Here is a 22,600-nt window from a genome sequence, read left to right as displayed (position 1 = left end):
ATCAAGGAAGAGGAAGTTTCAAAAACACCACAGCAGCGTTAATTCAAACTCTCATTCCTAAAATTGTAAATAAAAAAACCCGTTCGACCATACGAGAGTTGGAAAGAGAAATGAAGCGCTGCCAGAAAACAAATATTTTTTGGCGTCCAAATTAAGTACTTTTGAAGTCCCAAACACACTGAAATACTCTTCAAGTCTAAATCACAAAAGTCTAGGTGTACGAAATGCTCTGGCGTCCAAAATACAATTGAGTAGTCCTAAAAAAAACCCAGGTGTTAGCGTCTAAAACACAATGAAGTTGTCTGAGTCGAAACATAAGTAAGGCACACAAAAAAAGATTAGTCTGTTTGCGGTAACATAGGCCAAAAAAATAGGGTCGGTAGGTCGGGAATTTTTTTTTTCTTCAAACAATTCTTTTTAAAGGAAAAGTCCAAGGTTTTGAAGTATCTCCAAAAGCTTGAATATCGAATGCCAAATGTTATAAACATCTCAGGAAAAATATTTTAAAAATTATTAAAAATTTTGTTGTTGTTGTAATTGAACATTTATTATTGGTGGGCTAACCAAGACAAGCCGCCTGGGGTCATGTTGTGGTCACGTGATTTTTGGTTCACTGTGACGTCGGTTCACTGTGACGTCACAGTGTTTGTTTTGGTTCAACCAGCGTGGTGTTCATGCATGTGTAAAAGTGATAACTGGGTTCGGAAGAAAGCCTCGTAGGTGTGCAGCCGCAAACTGGAAAAACACTCAAACAACAAGCGGCATTTCCTTCCACAGATTTCCTACCAAAAACCTAAGTTTGTTATCGAAATTGGAGATGTTTCCACAGGCAAAGCGTGCGCATTTAAAAGTGTCTGGCAAAAGCAGGTTCATTTGCAGTGAACATTTCGTGCAAACCGACTTCATCAACTTTGAGCAAAACAGGTTGGGGTTTCAAAGAGTATTGTCGCGATTGGCAGTACCCCCCGTTCAAAGCTGCTTGAAGGTCAGTATACTTTGATTGTAGATGTAGTTGATGTTTTTGGTTTTGACCATACACCCACATATTGGTGCGCAGCAAATGTGAATTGGTGCAGATTAGTGTGTCTTGGTCCGGCTATTACTGCTGGATTACAAAGATGATGTATTGACGTCGAAGCGCCACAGGCAACACTGTTGCATAACGGTCTGAGCTGAGCTGTGGAAAATGGGGGCTGGGCAGGAACAAGAGCGGGTGGGGGTGATAGGGGTGGGGGGTGGCGCGGCAGATTAAGAGTAACACGTTGTCAGTTTTTGTGTGGAGACATTACACAATATATGTGCCAAGCGTGGGGTAAATATGATCGCAAACTCCAAATGTAAATCCATGACATTGACAGTGTTTGCTTGAATTATAATTTACTATGTATAAAATATCTAAGCGTGCAGTTATTGCTACTGAAAGACGAGAGCTGTGAGAATCGTGCATGTGATTTGTCTGCATTGACTGAGACACGTAAAACCAGCTTATGTGTTGAAACTTACGCATGGATACACACATAATAATATCCATACGTCTTTCAGTGGGTATTTCAATTTTCAATGTTCTGAATAGGTCAATAGACAATACCAGACCAAGCATACTTTCAAATCAAATTATCATTACACTAAGTGTCTTTCTTCTTTTACTTCCAGAGGAAAAGGGAACTGTCACGATTCCCAACGGCTAACGATGAGAACAAAAGGACACTCCATAACAAGCCCTGCTGTACTTGCCGCTGTCACGAAAAATCGGCACCCATTGAGACCGACGGCACACCGCCAGTCATGAAAATATTTGCCTGTGCACAGACAGTCAACCCACAGCAATGTGAAAGGTGTACGTACACACACACACACTCACACACACACACACACACGCACACCACACACACACACACACATGCGCGCTAAATATAGAATTTCATGTTTTTATTGTTTGTTTGTTTGCTTAACGCCCAGTCCACCACGAAGGGTGATACACAAGACAGCAGTCGCAGCACAGGCTTCATGTCTCACCCAGTCACATTATTCTGACACCGGACCAACCAGTCCTAACACTAACCCCATAATGCCAGACGCCAGGCGGAGCAGCCACTAGATTGCCAATTTTAAAGTCTTACGGGTATGACCCGGCCGGGGTTCGAACCCACGACCTCCCGATCACGGGGCGGACGCCTTATAACTAGGCCAACCGTGCCGGTTTTAGTGGAACTCCCACTCTATGTCCTAAAAAAGATATGTAACAAAATCATATCTTAGAAATTCGAAAAATATATAATAGTGAGGGTAAATTTCTAAAAGTTTAACTTTAAGCAGTTCATTTAAACAAGAAAGGTAGTGAACGTGAGAATACATTTACAAGGGATAATCTACTGTAACACAAGAGAGGGGGTATATTTAATGTACCCGTTATACATTCATACCGATGCATATCACCACAAACAGTTATTTCTTGAGTCAAATTCATCGATTTTATTTGTATTTCTATTTGCGGGGCACAGGCTATGCTGACCGGCTCACGGAGTATCTGATGCGGGAGTACACTAACAGCCCCAGGAACCTGGAACTAAGTTTGTGGGATCATGTGGACCATGTACCAGACCACCTGGCATCCCAGTACCATCGTCCCACCATCGTTCAACACAGGGTCACACGATTCCCTCCAGCTGGGGGAGTTTGAACCCCACTCTTCCTCCGTCTGGGAAAGCGTCCCTGATCGTTTTCACGGCACAAGCTGGTAGAGGCACCCTGATGCTTTTGCCGAGAAACCCCCAACACCATCGCACCAGCTGCCTGTAGGCGACATATCTGTATTTCCTGCGAAAGCAAGAAAGAAACAAGTGGTGTAAAGCAATTCCAGAATAACATTGAACGCACTGCATTTTTGTCACAAATATACATATATATAGGCAAATATTTAAAATCTATATATATCAATAACCCGCAGCAAGAAAATAGATTACAATTTCAATTTTCATACGAAAATCGTATAGAAAGCGTGTGTAGCGATTCCTTGAAAATGATTGCTGAGATCTTCATGAAACTTTGCATCTAAAACCTTCCAGAAGATGTCTTCCTTTTTTTCGATAAATGTCAGGCGGAAACCTCCCTTTCTTCATCCATAAATATAAAGATATGACATGTTCACTTTAGAAATTTGTGTTGGAATCCGTTATGTAGGTATACTGTATGCAGGCAGTTATCGGACAATGACCAATGTCCGCCAAGTTCTATTACTGTAGGCTTTCACCAACGATCGTCAGCTACACACCCATTCTAAGCAATGAGGTACATTTGCGATGTCAAAACTTAAGAAAAATTAACAAGCTCTAATCATACTGATAATTATGTGGATAGGGTGGATTAATGTATTTGTTAATTATTTGTCAGGGGAGTTACATTTTTGTTCGACATTGTTTTAATCGACACCTGTCGTGGGGAGTAACTTTCTCGTGTATGAGTAGAGTAACATGTCCGTACGATTTTTTTACTCCGGAGTAAAAATCTCGTAGGATTAATATCGTGCTACACCGGCAAGTAAAAAGTGTACATACTGAAGAATCCCACATCAATTAAATTGTATCTTCAAAATGTTGTGGGTGGGTGTTCAGTCTTACAATAGGTTTTGTATTTATTTCACACAAATGTTATTGTTTCCCAGTTGCTGTTATTTTCCACTGTTAATGTTTATAATGAAGATTTAATTAGATTCGATGTATTTGTGTCTGGTTTACGTATCCGATCTGTTTATTTGTGTAATACAATGTACTATTTCACTCTCTTGTCAGTGTAAGAATATGCAAATATATCCGAATGATAATCTTCTGATTTGTGTTGTGTTACATACTCATGCAGATTGAAGTTTAGACGCCCGTAGTCCTGCTTTTACGAATAGTATGCGGTCTCCAGGCAGTAGATGTCCAGGCACACGGTACGAAAGCCAGGATGTGCTGTGATGCAGCCTACCTGCTCTTCCAGGCCTTCTACCTTCTGTTTGATTTGTCTGACGTCGTGGCAACACACACACTCAACAGAAGTTGGCATCCGGCAGCAATGTCCGCACTGACACCTGAGACAGTAGATCACTCTGTAATCATAACAGCATGCCCCGTTCACATAGGAGACACACAAAAAACCCGGGTGATTCTTATGTATGCACAAAACTTACCATGATTTACAGAAACAACACGAACAGTACCATTAGTCGCGGTTTCACAATGCATGCAGTGTTAGTACCCTTCGAGTGAATCTAACAGGGTCGCTTTTTAACACTGACCACACATCGTGACTGACCTGGCCACTGTGAAACAGAAACAATGTCCTGTCTCCTCTAGGTGTTTGAAAATACTCCTGCACTGTCTTTTGAACAGTGTCCCATGTTGCGAAACAAAACAAACCAAACATCAATCAAAAGAAGGGAACTGCTGTGTATGCATTTTTGGATATTTCTGAGAAAGCTTCTTTTGTTACTCCATCACATGATAAACGATCACATTCACAGAATTCGATTTCAGCCTTCTGTTGGAGCCTGGGGAACATAGCCACTACACAATGGTCGCCTCATCACGGGTAATCGTGCGTGCGCGCACATACACACACACACACACACACACACACACACACACACACACACACACACACACATATAAATTAATCTTTGTTCATCACTGAATTATTTATTTTCAGATCTACGATAGATCTTCCTAGTTTTTCTGTTGAAATCGGGCACACGCCATTTGCCCCCCCCCCCCCCCCCCCACACACACACACACACACACATCCTATTCAACAGAACGAAGACTGTTTTGAAGAGTTCTTCAAAAACATACCGCTTCACTCAAGATTAAATTCTGCACTGATTTATAAAAAAAAAAAAACACGCTTTGTCTGCATCATTCACAACAATCCTTGGTATCGTCCCAGAATTGCCTTTTGTTCATTTTCAATGCCTACTCGAAATGTCCTTCTACCTTTGAAAAAACTATTTCCCAACCTCCCTACTGACCAAACATCTCTGGCACGATTTCCTTCCTAAAATAAATACCCAAAATCACCACTTTTAGACCATAACTCATGTCCGTCCGTCGTTTTACAAATCGTATCATGGCAGATCTAAAATACATAAAAAGGTTGCAGGGGCGCACATGTAAGGCAATATTCCTGAGATAGATCTCTGAATATTGAAATCACCGCCGCCATTTTAGAAAGCTCCCTTTTACTGTTTTGTGGTTCCATGCATTACCTAAAACGAAACACTGTGTCTTACTGTCATGAATGAAACTATCATCAACATCAATGTCATTCCGTACGAGAAAATGGCATTACGCAATTTGACTTACTATCAACATGTTTTGTTGTGTAAACGGAAAAAAACCGTGCTTGGAATTCCCAGAGGGGAAAGAGATCGTCAAGTGTAGACAACACTGCAGATACATTTATTCTGAACTGTAGACAGTCCCAAGTAAAATATCCAAGTGGTAAAAAAACAAGACGCTTGAAAAGCTCAGCTTAGCATAATCCTGTCATGCTAACATACCAACAGAAGCACAACAACTGATGAGTGGAAAACGCACATGACTTTTGATCTTGCATGCAGAAGATAGCGACAACAATAGTAATCACATACCAGTCAGTGTTGCCGATTCTGCTGGCTCTGTTAGGAGCAGCGTCTTGTGGCCTTCTTTACTCGTCTTTCTTCCGTGGTTCAAACTGGTAAGGAAGAACGATAGCCTGGCTCAAACGTGGTCGTACTCCTCCTCTTCCTCGCTGCTGTAAATACTGTGAGTGGCCATACTTGTTCGCGCAGTGTGTGACGTCGTCAACACATGTGCAAAAGGTCATGAGCCAAGACTGCGCGCGCGGTGGAACAATTCGGAACAGCAAAAAAAGGTTTCAAAGTATACTTTTGGGGCTTCTGTGTTCATTTTTACACATACAATTGTGGTTAATGAATTAAGAGTGTCAACGTATCAAAAGTGACCCTAAACCTTGGACTTTTCCTTTAAGTTATTTTGCCAAAACACAGACTTTTTATGTATTTTTTTTTCTTTTTTTCTTTTTTTTTCTTCCCCAAATGCCAAAAAAAAAGTCTAGGGTCGCGCAAAAAAATAGGGTCGGTCGGGATACCGTAAACAGACTTTTTTGGGTTTTTTTTGCCTAATAAGTCTTTGAGTCCAAACTTCTTCTTCTGCGTTCGTGGGCTATTTTACGTGTATGACCGTTTTTTAACCCCGCCATTTAGGCAGCCATACGCCGTTTTCGGAGGAGGAGTCCAAACTATACAAGTAGTCTTGGTAAAAAAATAAAAAAACATACATAAAAAAAATCTTTATGAATATAAAGTGCAAAAGTCTGGAAGTCCCAACACAAATAGACTTCAAGTCAAAACACAAAAGGTCCTGGCTTCGGAAACCTATCCAGCATATTGGCACAAACGCATACGTTAGCACATACCAGACACTCTCTCTCAAGAACAGCACACAGGCAAGTCAGAACTGCGAGTCTCCATCAAGAACTATACGCCAGCTAGTCAAAACAGTCTCTGTTACTGATTACACTAGGACCCAGGGGGCAACCCCACAGCCTTTCCAGCAGACCTGATATCATACAGCTCACCACTGGGACTGTCAACGTCGAGTGATCGATAGAGAATGAAAAGACCGTGATCTTAACGAGGTGGTCACCGATCTGATTAAAAACCTGATACGATCTTTCGTCTTTTTACTCTCATTTATTCCTCCGCACTGCGCTCTTTACCCGCACACGTGACCCCCGTTGAGAATTACGATTGGTTGACTTCTTGCGGCTTACCCCTATAACTCTGTGGAACGATCGATTGGTTGACTTCTTGCGGCTTACCCCTATAACTCTGTGGAACGATCTTAATCCTGCTAACAAACTGCTCAGTTTAACGAATTATTGCAGATTTCCTCTGCTCCACAGTCTTGTGGTGTGGGAACTGAAAAAGAAAGAAAATTAGTCCAATTTTCAACGGGCCAAACTTCGAGGATTCTAGACAGTGCCCTGAAAGTTCATTCTGACCCAGACAGCAATAAACAAATCTGTGCTAAAATGTTTTATGATAATTATGACGACTGCACAAGTGAACTGCAAAGCTGACAAACCTTTGAAAGACAGAAACTGATGTGCCGACTCCGAAACCGAACTTCGAGGTTTACAGACAGCAAAATGAAAGTTCGAAAACGTTCATTTTCGGACTACTTGTACTATCCAAACAACGGTGTAAACAATTTTGCGACGATCGCTCAAGTCAGAGAGTGCTAAGATAAGGTTCACTTTAAATAAATACAAACTGATATGTTGAATGCCAACTCCAAAACTTTGTCGCCGAATTTCAGACAGCTGAACGAAAGTTCACTTTGAACCACTTGTGCTGTGGAAGAACTCTTGCTAGCTGACTTGAAAAAACAAAACATGCTACATTTGCTGTGACGTACTCTCTTCAGATGACAAAGGCCTCCGCGTGTCAGTTTCACAATGCTATCCATCGCAGCCAATTTCAAAACAAAATGTATCATTCTAAAGCGTTGTTCTTCAGCACTTAAGTTAAAAACCATGAGGTGAACAAGTGACATCGCGCAGTAGAAATGACCACGGCGGGACACCAACCTTGTCTTTAAACTAGACATCCATCACAAAACACAAGTGCCAAACCAATTCCGGCCAATTAATCAAAGATCACATGTCTGGCCGGCCGAGGACGTCGCAGAAAAAGGAGCGTTCCAAGGGTTAAGTGATTGATTCTCAGCAAGACCTGCAACGGCGCACAACAACAAGCAACGCATGCTCTGTAGCCGAGATTTCAAAGACATTTCACCACCTTGCGGTTCACGCGTGACGGCTTGTTAGCGCCAGAAGCGATCCTTGTAATTGGCATTGATCAACCTCGTTTGTTGATTTTAATGCTTTTTATTTTCTTGGGTGCCAAGAGAAAGGTTCCGCAAAACGTTCACTTACTCCTGTTGTGTATAGGCCCATTGCAGAAACTCAAGTTAACCACAGCATTTCTACTCGGCGCGCGCGGTATGAGAATCACGGGTCGTAACTCTCTGGAATTGGTCATCCGCCGCCATGTTGGATGCCTTGCACGATCTCTGACAGTGCTTGAGCGTTGGGTGGCGACTCGACAAAAGTGAAAATGACACGTTGTGTGGCCAAAAACTGCAGTCAGCAGGCACACTTTAGGATCCCTAAAGTTGTTTACCATCAGGGTGACAACTGGAAGGAAGTTACTGAGTGGAGAAGACGATTATAACTGGTTATTTTTTGCTGTGTGCAGTGCGCTAATCAACAATTGTCCATCGGTTGTGCCTTTAGAGTGAACACTGTGATAGGATGCTTTGAAAATTATACTTTGCAGTAGTTACCTGAGCTGCATTGTACAGTGGACGCCGCTTAATAAAACCGCGGTTAATAGAGCCAGCCGCTTATAAAAGCCGATTTCAGACGGTCCGGATTTATCACTATATCTTATGTATTAGAAAAAGCCGGTTAATAAACCCAACCCGCCGCTTATTAAAGCCAGTTTTCTCAGAGAAATCACGTAGTTTGTGACTAAAACTCACATTATCTTGTTCTTGTAATCGCTCAAGTCATAGGCCTATTTAATATGTCCACGCTCACGCGTATCACGAAGTAACCAAGTTCAGAAAAGAATGTCAGTCAATAAAAACCGCACGTGTTCATAAATTGTGTAGCTTTGATCGCGTGTTGTGTTCATGACTAAATTAAATCAGTTGTGCACCTTAGGCCACAAGTAAGTAATGATTCGTGACGGTGACAGTGAAATTATTGATGTACCGAAGTGATCAAAGTACACGTACATGTACATAATTTTAAAACAAAAGTTCAACATCCTTCGTGAAGTTTTGTTTAGATTCAAACAAGTGTAAATGACGAAAGAAAGTGACCGAGTGACGTAAACAAAAATAGATTTTTGTTTTTTTTTCGAAAATGACGTATTCCTGGACCGCCGGTTAATAAATCCGCCGCTTATTAAAGCCATTTTTCGTCGGTCCAGAAGTGGCTTTATAAAGCGGCGACCACTGTACCTCATTTGCCTGTCTTGAGAGCTTTATCTTGTGAATTTTGGTGCACTGTCTGCATGGTAATTTGAGATAAAGAATAAATAAATGAATATAATAATGTATTCTTGCTTTACTTTTTATGTTGTGCTGTTGTGTTAAAAAGGCAGATCCCCTTTGGACTCATGCATGCACAGTTTTCTTCATTTTGTCTGCATACACAGTGAAATACGCAAAAAGAACAAGAGTGCAATGAAGAAAACTAACTTCAAAGACGGCATCCAATATGGCGGCGCGAAGAGAGTATGAGCGGAGTTGTGCCCCTTAGGGCTAAAGCTAGCCGATCCATTTGATAACGTCACGCCAAGTAAGAAGAATGAATTGGACCTATATTTAAGGCGTCTACTTCATACATGGATTCTCTCTCTTTCAGAGCGATGTCAGAAGAGGAAGACAACCTACGAAGGAAGATATGGCTGACCCTCCATGGCATCAACACTATCATCCCTCTCCCATCCCCACCAGTTGACTGTCGTCCCGCCCTAACATGAACGGAAGCACGAAGGCGTCAACAAGAGGACAAAGTTGACGCCCGACCGACCGACACACTTAATTGTGCCGCGTCGTGATCGACCTACTTTCGTGGACACAATACCACACACATGGCGGACCGCTTCAACGGGCAGACATGGGCAGACATGGACATTCTGGGATGCTCGAAAAAGACTGAAAGTCACTTGTGACTTCAACATGTTACAGAAATTCTGGTCCCGAATCACAAAAGTGCTCTGAAATTGCACCCCTGAGGCTCAAAGAAAAAGTTTGAATTGAGAAATTACCATGAAGGAGAGTGTAAATATAGAGGGATCAGCTATGCGTTCTGAGCGCAGAGATGTGGTTCTAAGCTCAGCAGGGCTGACCACAGACTGCTGTCACAGCTAGCAGCAGGGAGGAGGGGTAGTGATGAGGGAGGGAGTGTCACAGGTGGCCACGACACCGCCACACGTCATTCCTCACAGGGCTGTCACGCCAGCACGTGGAAGCCGTCGCTAGCCCGGCATGTCATCACTTTCTGGTTAGTGTGTGTGTGTGTGTATGTATGTTAGTTCCGCGAGTACTGTGTGAACGAGAAAGCGAGCGTGTCAGGAAGCTGTATCTACGTGTGTGTCACAGAGAGAGAGAGAGAGAGAGAGAGAAGATATAGTCCTGGCGCGTACCAGAGTGTGTGCGTGTTCGTGTATGATTGCGTGAACGCCTGTGAGCCTGAGCGAAAGAGAGATAGTAGTCCATGAGCTGAGTCCAGAAGTGTTTCATCCCCCCCCCCCCCCCCCCCCTGTTACAAAAATTCTTAGTGATTTGGTGGACCCTTAGGGTGTATAGAACACGAAAATTGACGTTACCAAGAAATATTTTGTGGACTACCCCCATCGTGTTCTGTACAAGCTTTTGGTCGGTCCGTAAACTTTAATGGACTTTGGTGATCAACTGTGGCGTTATTTCTTAAGCTAAGATATCGTTCTTTTCGCGTATGTAGACAACAATGATTTCTGCACGATATACAACAATCAGAACGACAATAACCGCAAAACTCTGACCACAGTAAAGGCACGCGTGCACCCACCATATCTCGAACGGTGCGAACTGTCGATTTGCTGAAATATCTTCAGTAAAGTTTTTCTGTGGACAATTTTGCAACATTCTGGAAATAAAGTACAATGCAGTTCAAAAGTAGACTTTATATTCAAATGAACTGCATTGCTTTCGCGTGTGTTTGCAGGAATTCTCGAATCTCACATCACATCATCACAGACTGCGATCAGCTTCGAGTAGACAATAAATCCATGGACTTTACGATCAAGTGAACGAAGGGACACAACTGAGATACGACAATCACAGAATCTCGTAAGTATTGCTTCCCCTGGCTTAGCGAGAGAAATCACTCATCATGTAACATTGAAACCACTGCCAATAAAAAAATTACATTGCTGATAATGATGCGAAACTACACGTATTCATACTTTACCAAATTGTTTTAAATTAAGTGCAAAAAAATGCACACACACAAAAACACAGTAAAAAGGTATTAAAGTCATAGAGCATGTAAAATGTAACCAGCTCAACAAACAACAAAATACACAGTCTCCGCCTCCCCTGATACATCCATTTCCTGTCCTACGGAATAACAAACAGACCATCAAATGTGGAAAGAGTTAACCTAAATGGCTGTTTAAAAAGAGAGGCACACAATTAAAGCGTATTACAATTTCAATCCAGCTACTGTTCACGCTAAAAGCAATGAAAAAAAAAGGTATGCCTCTCCTAAAGAAGATATTTTATGTTCATTAACAAACAAAATCACACCAGAATGACAAAAGCAGGTTTTGCACAACAACGACAAATGCTCTCAGCAAATCATGGAAGAAATCCTCTCTGGTTGCCTTGAGGAGGGACAACAATAAAATGAACATACACAAAACACTATCAGCCAGTTTAATCCAATCCTGTTATTTTCCATGTAAGAATTAAAGAGGAAATCTCAAGCTTTTACCAAAAGCAATACGTTCATATCGAAGAACAGGAAATATAAAACATGCACTGATGCAGTACAGTAGCATTCTCAGATAGAAAAAACAAAAAACTACTGCGATATTCTTGTGATGCTAAAATGAGCAACAACCAGCAAAACCTTTCAGCAGTATGACACCGATGGCATTAGCCAATATAATTACATGGCTTTATTTAGCTTTTCCCATGTCACTTTGTGGGACCACAATGTTACCAAGAACAGGCACATGAAATAATTTTGGAGTCAGACCTGTGCTTCAGCGGCATTTCTTTTCCAGAAAAGTTACCGCAACAAACACACACAAGGTCTCTCACTCTCGCTTAGTCACACACACACACACACACACAAAATGCCCCTCACACACTCCCCACCCCATCATCCAAACACACAAACACATTTTCTTTTTATATTTCACCCCAACCCCTGTATGTTTAGTCAGCAAGTGAGAACCAGGGGATGTGCTGGGACTCCATTCCTCTGGCAGCCCAAAGTGTATTGATTTTGCTCCCCCTCCCCCCACCCCTCCCAACAGCCTTGGCAATGTCATCAACAGTGGTGTGGGTCAAGGGAGGGGACAAGAGCACTACACTGCATTATTCAGCAAAGTTCTCACCTGCAAGGCTTTAGGGGCATTCTGGCTCTACATGTGCTGCCAACCGCTGGTTAACCTGGCTAGAATTATTGCCCCCCCCCCCCCCCTTTTTATTCCCAAATATAATACACGTAATAATTACACTCTTGGAGCATACTTTACTCATACACATGTAAGAAACACACGTATAATGTGATTGTGAGAAACACAAACACACGCTCACACATATCCCCAGTAACATGTTTTTACAGTCTTGTGGCACCGTCACAGACACCGAGACATAGTACAGAGAGACATAGTACAGAGCACATAGGTGCGCACAGCATCCGCACACACACACACACATGAACAGACGCACAAAAATAATAATACAGCTAAGAACAAAAACAACAATAAATAAATATGCTAAATCTACTTTAATTCCCCTTTGATATAAAAACAACCCACACTGTAGCATTTAGACCTCCCTGAAAACCATAGAATTTGACATTTCACGACTGATAATTTTTTCCTTGTCAAAAAGCCATGTGTCACTGAAAATACAACACGGTTTATTATTGGACCATGAGCATGATCAAAGAATCATTCCCTTTTTGTCCAATAGTCCTGAGGTGAAATATAAGTTTACCCAGGCTATTTTTTCCAACAACAAAACAAAACAAGAAGGGCAAAGCCCATACGACTCACATGCTAGACCTAGACCTTTACATGACCTTCAGGGTCAAGGTCAAATAACTAACCCTAAACCTAAGAACTGCTTTACACATTTTTCCTACCAAAATACATCCAAGGTCATGCAACACAAAGCTGTTAATTCAAGACATAGGAAGTACAATGGTGCTTATTGGCTCTTTCTACCATGAGATATGGTCACTTTTAGTGGTTCACTACCTTATTTTGGTCACATTTCATAAGGGTCAAAGTGACCTTGACCTTGATCATATGTGACCAAATGTGTCTCATGATGAAAGCATAACATGTGCCCCACATAATTTTTAAGTTTGAAACAGTTATCTTCCATAGTTCAGGGTCAAGGTCACTTCAAAATATGTATACAATCCAACTTTGAAGAGCTCCTGTGACCTTGACCTTGAAGCAAGGTAAACCAAACTGGTATCAAAAGATGGGGCTTACTTTGCCCAATATATCATATATAGGTGAGGTATTCAATCTCAAAAACTTCAGAGAAAATGGGAAAAATGGGAAAAATACCTGTTTTTTAGACAACATTTATGGCCCCTGCGACCTTGACCTTGAAGCAAGGTCAAGATGCTATGTATGTTTTTTGGGGCCTTGTCATCATACACCATCTTGCCAAATTTGGTACTGATAGACTGACGTCCGGACGGACGAACGGACGGACGGACGGACGGACGACTCGGGTGAGTACATAGACTCACTTTTGCTTCGCATGTGAGTCAAAAATTATTGTTAAAGTCAGAAATGGGTTTATTCAATTGCAATGTAGTTCATACGGAGGTGAATAGTTATGACTTAAAAAGACAGAAAAATGTCTGTTTCCACAAAGCAGACAATGAAAGGTGCATCTTATATATATTGCATTGAATCTGTACAATACCCCCGCCCCCACAAACCCAACCCCATCATTTCCACAAATGTATTTTAAGACACTTTCAGGATTTTACTTCTCTTTTCCCCTTGCTTTGTTGTTTAACTTTTGTTTGGAATTTATTTTCGGCTTTAGGTGGGGTGTGCATCCGTATGTGTGCCCATGTCTTCTTGCCTATGTAAACTGTGTGAGTATTTTGTTAGCATTGTCTTCTTCTTATGCATTCCCCGCTAAACTTTCTTGGCATCACAGACAAAATAAAAGTGTAGCAAAACAATGTTGATCTAAATCGGCAGACATGTATTTCTCCCTGAGGGCAATCTATGATTAGCTTGTCCCTTCTTTCTCTTCTTCCCCTCTGCTCAGGACCAGGATGGCGCTGCTAATGTTTGCACACACTTCCAAGGACAAAACCAGGGTTATTTTCCTTCCTTTCTTCACCCCTACCCCCCCCCCCCCCCCTCTCTCTCTCTCTCCAGTGTGTGTCACAGTTGAACCCCCATCTAAGCCCCCCCCCCCCCCCCCCCCAATTTTAAGATTTCCCTCTTTTTAAAACCTCAATGTTTTAGATTTTCTGTCCAGAAAATGGGTAAATAACTAAATTTACCCCCATTTTAAGACTTTTCTTTTTAAGACCTGTTTGTCTCAGGTTTTTGGAAGCCTTCCACTGTATTTTTATTTTATTTTGTAGGGTCAGCAAGTCAGCAGCATCGATCGTTTTGTCCCCTGGCACAGGCGACACTTCCAAACATGCCATTCCACAGGCGCATGACGTTCATTTTGAATAGAAAAGGACAGGCAATCAAGACATAAATCAACATTGAGTGACCCCAATAGCAAATTAAATTTGGTGAGAGAGAGAGAGAGAGTGAGAGAGAGAGAGAAAGAGAGAGAGATAAACACACACATACAGGGGGAGGGTGGGGGGAACTGAGTTCAGAAAACAAACTAATTATTCCTTCTTCATTTTTTGTTTTAATTGATCAAGCGCCTGTGTTCCGTCACCCACACAATCTGAAACGAAGTTGAGGAAAGGGAGGAAAGACAGTTCCATTTCGTCGCTCGCGCTTATCTCCCTTGAGTCAACAGCTGGGTAGACCGGTGGTTGATTGTGTTAAGTCGCGGCGATGCAGAAAAGCTTGACAAGAAAGTCTCAGACAAAATTAATCTGAAGCTCATGAAATCTTAATTCTTGCCCTCCAGCGCCCTAGATCTCGGCAGACACTTTCCTGCTTGAGTGATACCTCTTTCTGACTAGGCCGTGTTGATATGGTTTTACTTCTACCAACTCTTTATTTGCGGTATTAGAAAAAATTAAAGAACATCAAATCATGATAGTTACTTAAAATAAAATAAAATAAATGTGTAAAGAAATAATCCAGATTCATATCCAGAAGAAAACTGACCACTTCAAAAGAAATAAAGTAGTCAACAAGTGAACCATCGATTTAAAAAAAAGAAAAGTCTGCCTCCTGAGCGAATAAACAGTAGGTAATAAACACATTAAATAATTGATTTTTCTCTGGAAAAACGATTCCTTTCTTTATTTGGTGTTTAACGTCGTTTTCAACCACGAAGGTTATATCGCGACGGGGAAAGGGGGGGGGGGGGGGGGGGAAGATGGGATAGAGCCACTTGTTTCTTGTTCACAAAAGCACTAATCAAAAAATTGCTCCAGGGGCTTGCAACGTAGTACAATATTTATTACCTTACTGGGAGAATGCAAGTTTCCAGTACAAAGGACTTAACATTTCTTACATACTGCTTGACTAAAATCTTTACAAACATTGACTATATATTCTATACAAGAAACACTTAACAAGGGTAAAAGGAGAAACAGAATCCGTTAGTCGCCTCTTACGACATGCTGGGGAGCATCGGGTAAATTCTTCCCCCTAACCCGCGGGGGGTGGAAAAACGATTACCTTTCCTCCTTTACATTACAACCAAGAAAAAGGCCAGAATCAACCCAACACAAACAAATCACAACAGACATGTGCACACACACACACTATCCCATGAACTCCCCCTTCTGACACACACACACCCATAAATTCCACAGTCTACTTCTTGCAACAAACCTAACAATCCATCAAATCTGTCGAGGACCAAAAAACAAGAGGATGTCAGTTTTACCATATTGTCATGTCAGAGACATAGTGACGTCACGTACAGGACGTGACGTGACAGGCTGTGTCAGGCAAATGCGGAAGACTAAATTAAATTGTATTTTTCCACTCCCTAATATTATAATTCATTGAAACTTTCAATCTACTTGCTTTGGTACTACTGTATATAGCAAATCACCCAAAATTCCTCTGATGTATTAGGAGCAAGCTCAATTAAATCATGATTGTTTTGTAGTGTTAATTAACGTTCCAACTTCCATGCAGATATCTATTGTTCTATTATTAGCTCAGACAAAACACCTGTTGCAAATTAATACATGTAGAACATGCATCTTTAACAAACTAAATATAATAAATTAATTTACAGGGGGAAAATCAAACTCAGAATGTCTGTACTTGTGTAACATGATTAAAAAATCCTTCAGCATACAAAATTTAATCATAAACTGATAAAGTGATCGGTTCGTTGAACATGTAAAGGCACGAATAGACTTAAGGTGATCGAGTTGGAGAAATATTCCACGACAGGCCTGTACAGTTCACATTTATATTCAAGGACTCGCTATTCTTTCTGTCTCTCCCTGTGTGTGTGTGTGTGTGTGTGTGTGTGTGTGTGTGTGTGTGTGTGTGTGTGTGTGTGTGTGTGTGTGTGTGTGTGTGTGTACCCATGTTTCCACAGGTTTGGTTGCCTAAATCACCATAAGGCAACTATCCACACGTGGATGGCAACCTAAACTCTGGATGGCAACCTAATTGTGTGGATGCTCGCTTCATTTAACACCGCTAAATTGACTTTTTTGACGGAAAGAATGTCATAACAATGTTCAAAATGACATTCTTTCCGTCCTCTATAGGCGACGAAATAGGTCAAATTTTGTGCATTTTTTAGTGCAAAATTCTTCGATGCCGGAGCGAGTACTGCACCCAGTGCTGTTGTAGTGCAAGTGCACTAGAAAGGCACTACACCCAGTGCCGCCTCTTAGGTAACCAACCACACTTTAGGTACGTGTGTGTGTGTGTGTGTGTGTGTGTGTGTGTGTGTGTGTGTGAATATATATATAAAACGCCTCAGTATAAATTATAATCCAATGTTGTTCACAGACCTCAGTGCAGTCACTGACACATACTTTTTTTGATCTGACGCATTGGAATGACCTCTGGCAGGATGAATGTTTGAAATAGTTTTGAACATGACTGTAGTAATAGTGGATCTTACCGAACTTTTATCATTTGTCTCGCTGTCCGGTCCAACAGTATAGACGTGTGATCGACAAAAAGAAAGACTGAACTTTTATTACAACATTTTTTAGCCAAGATATTTTCAGTGCAGGTGCACTGGGCATGGTAACAATACTGTAAATACATAGGTCTGATATACTGTTAAGGTCCCCCACAGCTCAACATTCACTTTAATTCATTATTTCCACAAGGCATCAACGGTCAAAGTCCTGTCTCTAAGTAGTCAGCACTCTCAACCAATATTTTATCATTGACAATCTTCTCCAATTAATCCTGGCCCCTCTAGCAAAGGACAGATCTACCACAGACAGATAAGAGCATTAAGAATAGGATAAGCGTTTTGGTAACTTCCTCTTCCAATGTCTATTGATTTCAATAGGGGATTCAGACTGCAGTGTAGGTAATACTTGATTACAAATTACTTACTCCTGAGTCATACTTTTCCTGCAGACTGTCTGAACCTTATTGTGTTGAGCTTTGCCTCTCTACTAAAGAGAGAGAGAGAGAGAGAGAGAGAGAGAGAGAGAGAGAGAGAGAGAGAGAGAGAGACTCACACTCACAGTGAGAGAGAGAGAACGAGAGAGAGACTCAGAGAGAGAGAGAGGGGAGGGGGGGGGGGGGTAAGGGTGTTCCCATCAAAACAGGGGGAGGAAACTATATACTGTAGTGTATTTAAATATCAAAACGCAGATAGCAGCTTTTCCAGAGAACCAATGTGAAACAAACTAAGTTGCAAATAGTCACTGCGCTTAACATAATTTATGCTGTAAACAAAATACATTAATGCAAAAAAATGCAATATATCTTAACAGTGAAATCTTCTTCTTCTGCATTCGTGGGCTGAAACTCCCACGTACGCTCATACGAGTGGATTTTTACGTGTATGACCGTTTTTACCCCGCCATTTAGGCAGCCATACGCCGCTTTCGGAGGAAGCATGCTGGGTATTTTTGTGTTTCTATAACCCACCGAACTCTGACATGAATTACAGGATCTTTTCCGTGCGCACTTGGTCTTCTGCTTGCGTGTACACACGAAGGGGGATAAGGCACAATCAGGTCTGCACATAAGTTGACCTGGGAGATCGGAAAAAATCTAAGGGCTATAGCCTAAACAAAAAGCTACTCAGCCACTGCTCATAAACACCAAGTCAGTGAGTGGCCTAAAAACCACAAAAAAACCCAGAGATCCAAGTGCAGGCAAACAAACCAACAAACAAACAGACTGAAACCTATTCACCCCTGCATAAACAGGGATAAAAACAAGAGGGGGGGGGGGGGGAGGACATACACACACAAAATTTTGCAAGAAATTGAATAATTGGTGCTGCCTAGGCCTTGCTTCTCACTCAGCCATGCCCTACATACAGACAGAATTCAGGTCAGCATTACACAATTTAGTTGAACCCTTATCCTACCAGAAACAGTAACAGCCACACTGAGTGATTGGCCAGCTGAGGGGCTACTAGTACTAGTGGACCATGCATACAATTACATACAGCACCAGGTTCCTACCCTGGTCAGTCTTAGACTTATTCAGACTCAGTCTTATCTTTCACTTGTGTATGGCGGTCAGTTTCTTGCATATGTACTTGTGTAGCACTACTACTAGTACTAGTAAATTTGTGGATTTATTCTAAGGGCTGCATGCAGCCTGTTGAAATAAAAGAAAGTGCTCTCAATCAGCAAAATACTTTGAATAATACAGAGTTGCACCAGTATGTAAATTGTAAGCATTACACTACAGCACTGATAACAATCACACATTTCATTATGTTCAAAATCAGACTAGCAGGCATAAATCACAGACTGTACAAGAGCACTCTATCACTAAGTGCCACATAATAAGTCTTAGTTCTGGCCTGTATGTTTTGTTATCGTGACTTGACAGTACTTAGTTTATTACATAAATTTTGTTTACTGATGTTACTCAATGTTTTACTGACAGTGACAACAAAGTAGATAATATCCACAGGGATATGATGGTGGGTTTTATGGTGTCAAAAATATCCAAGAACACAGAAAGACAAAAATAATGCATTTTTGACGGGGAAAAAATTGCTCTGGTTACAAAATATTGAGTCGCGCGAAACAGAGATGGTTTACACTTTGAGGGCCAATAGGGTCAAGAGCTCAGTGTGTATAAAAGCCAGCTTGTAAAGCCTATTCATTGCTGGCCGCAGCCCAATTGTCGATTGTATCACCACTCTTTCTTGTGTGTAAATATTTCTGACAGTCATTCATACACAAATGCACTCAACTAGTGTAATTTCTGGCAGGGGAGTAACGTCTTCAAGAAAGTTACTCGCCAGGCTGGCGAGTTAAAACTTAAATTTGTGAGATTTGGCCATCCCTGATCCACCTTCATCAAATCTAACTACAAAAATTGAACAGTTAAAATACTGTTTCTTTCCAGTGGAGAATCGACTCAGTGGAGCAACAACTAGTCACAAACAGTGATGGCGCTAGTATTTTTTCAAATTGGTACGCAAACTTTTATGATGCAAACAGTCCACAAAAAAACAGTAGGCTGGTCATTGGAACCAGTTAGAGTCCAACTCAGAGTATTATTGTTCTACCAGCGGAAAAAACCCAGTAGTTCTAAAAATCAACCGGTAGGTCATACCGGCAGCCAATTTTGTTCAGGTATTTCTCGTTTCAACCAGTAAAATACCGGTTAACGCCAATACTACACAAAGATTAATTAAAACGGGTTGTCATACAGAGTAGAACTAGAAAGACCAAAATTCCACCTAATTAATCAGGCAGATCAAATACTGTGACATATTCGTTAATGATGATCCGTTGTTTTAATCAAGGTCAAGGTGACATGCTGTTGCACAAAACTGTGGCAACTGCATGCATTCACAGGTGTTTTTGATCCACAATCAATGACATGACAATGAAACATCGCCATTTGTGCTGATGTTGTTTCAATGTTTGTAAAGACTACTACTGTATTACTTAGTACTAGGAGACATGACATGCATATTATATATATAATATATATGTCGGTTGTGCTGAATTCACAGAATTGCTGAATTCGCAGAATCGGAAACATTTTTGCCCATTTCGCGTAATCGGCAAAACGCTGCCCATTACGCGAAATCGGCAGCATATTGCCAAAAATGAGTAAAAGCCTCTTAAACCTGTCCATTTTGCGAAAGCGGCAGCCACTTTTTAGTTATGAAGTTCTCAAATGCCTTGGATATATATAATATCAGTTATCATCACACTTAGACAGCTATAGATGCTAGAATGGATAAATATCGCAATAAATTAATAATCGATACACAACATTTGGTAGAAAGTGTAGTTTTCATGCATTTTCGGAGTTATGCTCGACACAGACCAACACAGACCATAATAAACACAATAGGGAGGTAAAGCTATTTTAATGCAATTTTTTTGTGACACAAAAAATAACAGACTGGCAGCTGCTTTTGCGAAATTGACAAGTTTTTGAGGCCTTTATGTATTTTCTGCAAAACGCTGCCGATTTTGCATAATGGGCAGCGTTTTGCTGATTACGCGAAATGGGCAAAAATGTTGCCGATTCCTCAAATTCAGCAATACTGTGAATTCGGCACGACATATATATATATGTATACACGTATGTCTGACAGTGACACTCAAAGTCAAACAGTATAGCTCGTGTTTGTGCACAATGTTGTATCACTATCATCAATGCATGTTCAAGCAAATGCAATAAAGCAAGTCTAGACTCAGATGACTTTTGTTTTGTTTCTGTTTACTTACTTTGTGAGTGCTTATGCTCTCTCTCTCACTCTCTCTCTAACTCAGTAACCGTTTGTGTGTTTTAGTGTGTGTGTGTGTGTGTGTGAGAGAGAAAGAGATTAAGTGTGTACTGCATGCAGTCTTTTGCTTACGTTTACCATTATTCTCAGTACATGCTAAAAGGACAGGTTAAAAGATTAAGCCAAGCCTAACACCTTTATCCTTCTGTAATAATGTTCTGAGTTATCTCTCTCTCTCTCTCTCTCTCTCTCTCTCTCTCTCTCTCTCTCTCTCTCTCTCTCTCTCTCTCTCTCTCTCTCTCTCTCTCTCTCTCTCTCTCTCTCTCTCTCTGTGAATGTGCAAGTGAATGCTATGTGGGGATCTCTGCTTTGACCAAACCTCCAAATTTAATGTTAGTGTCTATGGCTTCGGCATTTCCATTACAACATCTAAACAGACTTCCCCCAAAGAGCATTGGCAGTAAACAGAAACTAACTTATAACAACAACAAGAAATTGACAGCTGAGCTTCGCAGTGTCAAAAACTGCCCGTCCATTCTAATTTCTATACATGACCATGATGATGATCAGTGAAACATAGGAGGATTTGCAGTGCCCGTTGTCTTCTCTTATGTTTGGGATAAGAAACGTGTGTATTCATGTGAGACAGCAAGGTAAACACTGAGTGGACGGCGAGACGTGAGAAAACAACTAGTTCCTGATCTGATAGTTGTAATGGAACCGCTGCATCGACTGCGTCGGTCTCGATGTTCGTTCGTTGACGAACAAAAAGTCAAGGAATCAGAAACAAGTAGGACTTGTCAACGGTTCAATAGTCGGTTATGTGTCGTGAAAATCATGTTAGCAGCCATACACACCCTGGTCATAGGCCTGACATAGTAAACCCAGTGAACTCAAAGCACACACAATGAACACGTGAAACAACCCCTGGCGGCTACAAACATGGTCTGTCGGAAGAAAAGCAGACGACAAACCCGCACCGGCGGCGCGATCGGGGTGTTAACAAGAAGGAAAGATGATCACTTACCCGAGAAGACCTCTCGATCTGTGGTAATGTTTGATCAAATTCGATATTTCTGTCACGCTGGGAGATAAGTCCAGCTGTTTCTCCGTTCTGCTCCACGTCTTCCGACATTTTGCTTGCTGTAGACCACGTGATCGGAGCAACCAGCGAGAGAGAAAAAGATGTCGTCTGCTGCAGTTGGCGGGTCGCTTGAAAATGCTCGCTGTTTTTGTCTTCGCTTGCTTGCGGCTGGCGTCTTTCCTTTCAACGCGGACCGTCGAAACATCAGGAAATGTCACGACAAGATAAACTTGTGAGAGTATGTTGTTCTTTGTGTATGTCATTCAAGCGCAAAGTAGCATTCGGAAAAACACGTCGATGACTGGCGTGTTTTCATTGATCAAGCATGACTCGCGGGGATCTGTCACCAGTGGTGATGTAATCAGTTCCGTGGCCGTGATCACCGACATTACCCTTCCTCTCCTCTCCTTCCTCTCCTCCTTTTTACATTTAGTCAAGTTTTGACTAAATGTTTTAACATAGACGGGGAATCGAGACGAGAGTCGTGGTGTATCATGTGTGTGTGTGTGTGTAGATCGATTCCGAGGAAACTACTACTGTACTAGGCCGATCTTCATGAAACTTTACATAAACATTCTTTAAGATAATATCCCCAGACCATGTTTTTCTTCATAAGGGT

General features: G+C 41.4%; 3 long non-coding RNA genes across 3 annotated transcripts in view; 1 reads left to right on the top strand and 2 right to left on the bottom strand.

Annotated features, from left to right (window-relative positions):
• LOC138963859 (uncharacterized) overlaps positions 1-11,168 on the top strand; it is a 118,293-nt gene extending 107,125 nt beyond the window's left edge. Inside the window, exons 3-4 of the long non-coding RNA XR_011454944.1 lie at positions 9,478-10,119; positions 10,822-11,168. This is a non-coding gene — a long non-coding RNA (uncharacterized lncRNA). The remainder of the gene's footprint in view (positions 1-9,477; positions 10,120-10,821) is intronic.
• The window catches only part of LOC138963858 (uncharacterized), a 110,138-nt gene extending 87,927 nt beyond the window's left edge, over positions 1-22,211 (bottom strand). The window contains exon 1 of the long non-coding RNA XR_011454942.1: positions 21,925-22,211. This is a non-coding gene — a long non-coding RNA (uncharacterized lncRNA). The remainder of the gene's footprint in view (positions 1-21,924) is intronic.
• On the bottom strand, positions 1,910-5,757 carry LOC138963856 (uncharacterized). The gene is made up of 3 exons (XR_011454939.1): positions 5,627-5,757; positions 3,848-4,069; positions 1,910-2,817 (listed from the first exon to the last, which is right to left on the bottom strand). It is a non-coding gene; the product is annotated as an uncharacterized lncRNA (long non-coding RNA).
• Positions 22,212-22,600: the final 389 nt, after the last annotated feature.

This window comes from Littorina saxatilis, linkage group LG4 (genome assembly GCF_037325665.1).
Source record: "Littorina saxatilis isolate snail1 linkage group LG4, US_GU_Lsax_2.0, whole genome shotgun sequence".
NCBI classification, from domain to species: domain Eukaryota; kingdom Metazoa; phylum Mollusca; class Gastropoda; order Littorinimorpha; family Littorinidae; genus Littorina; species Littorina saxatilis.
The sequence above is the reverse complement of the archived record's forward strand: the minus strand, read 5'-3'. Positions and strand labels throughout refer to the sequence as shown.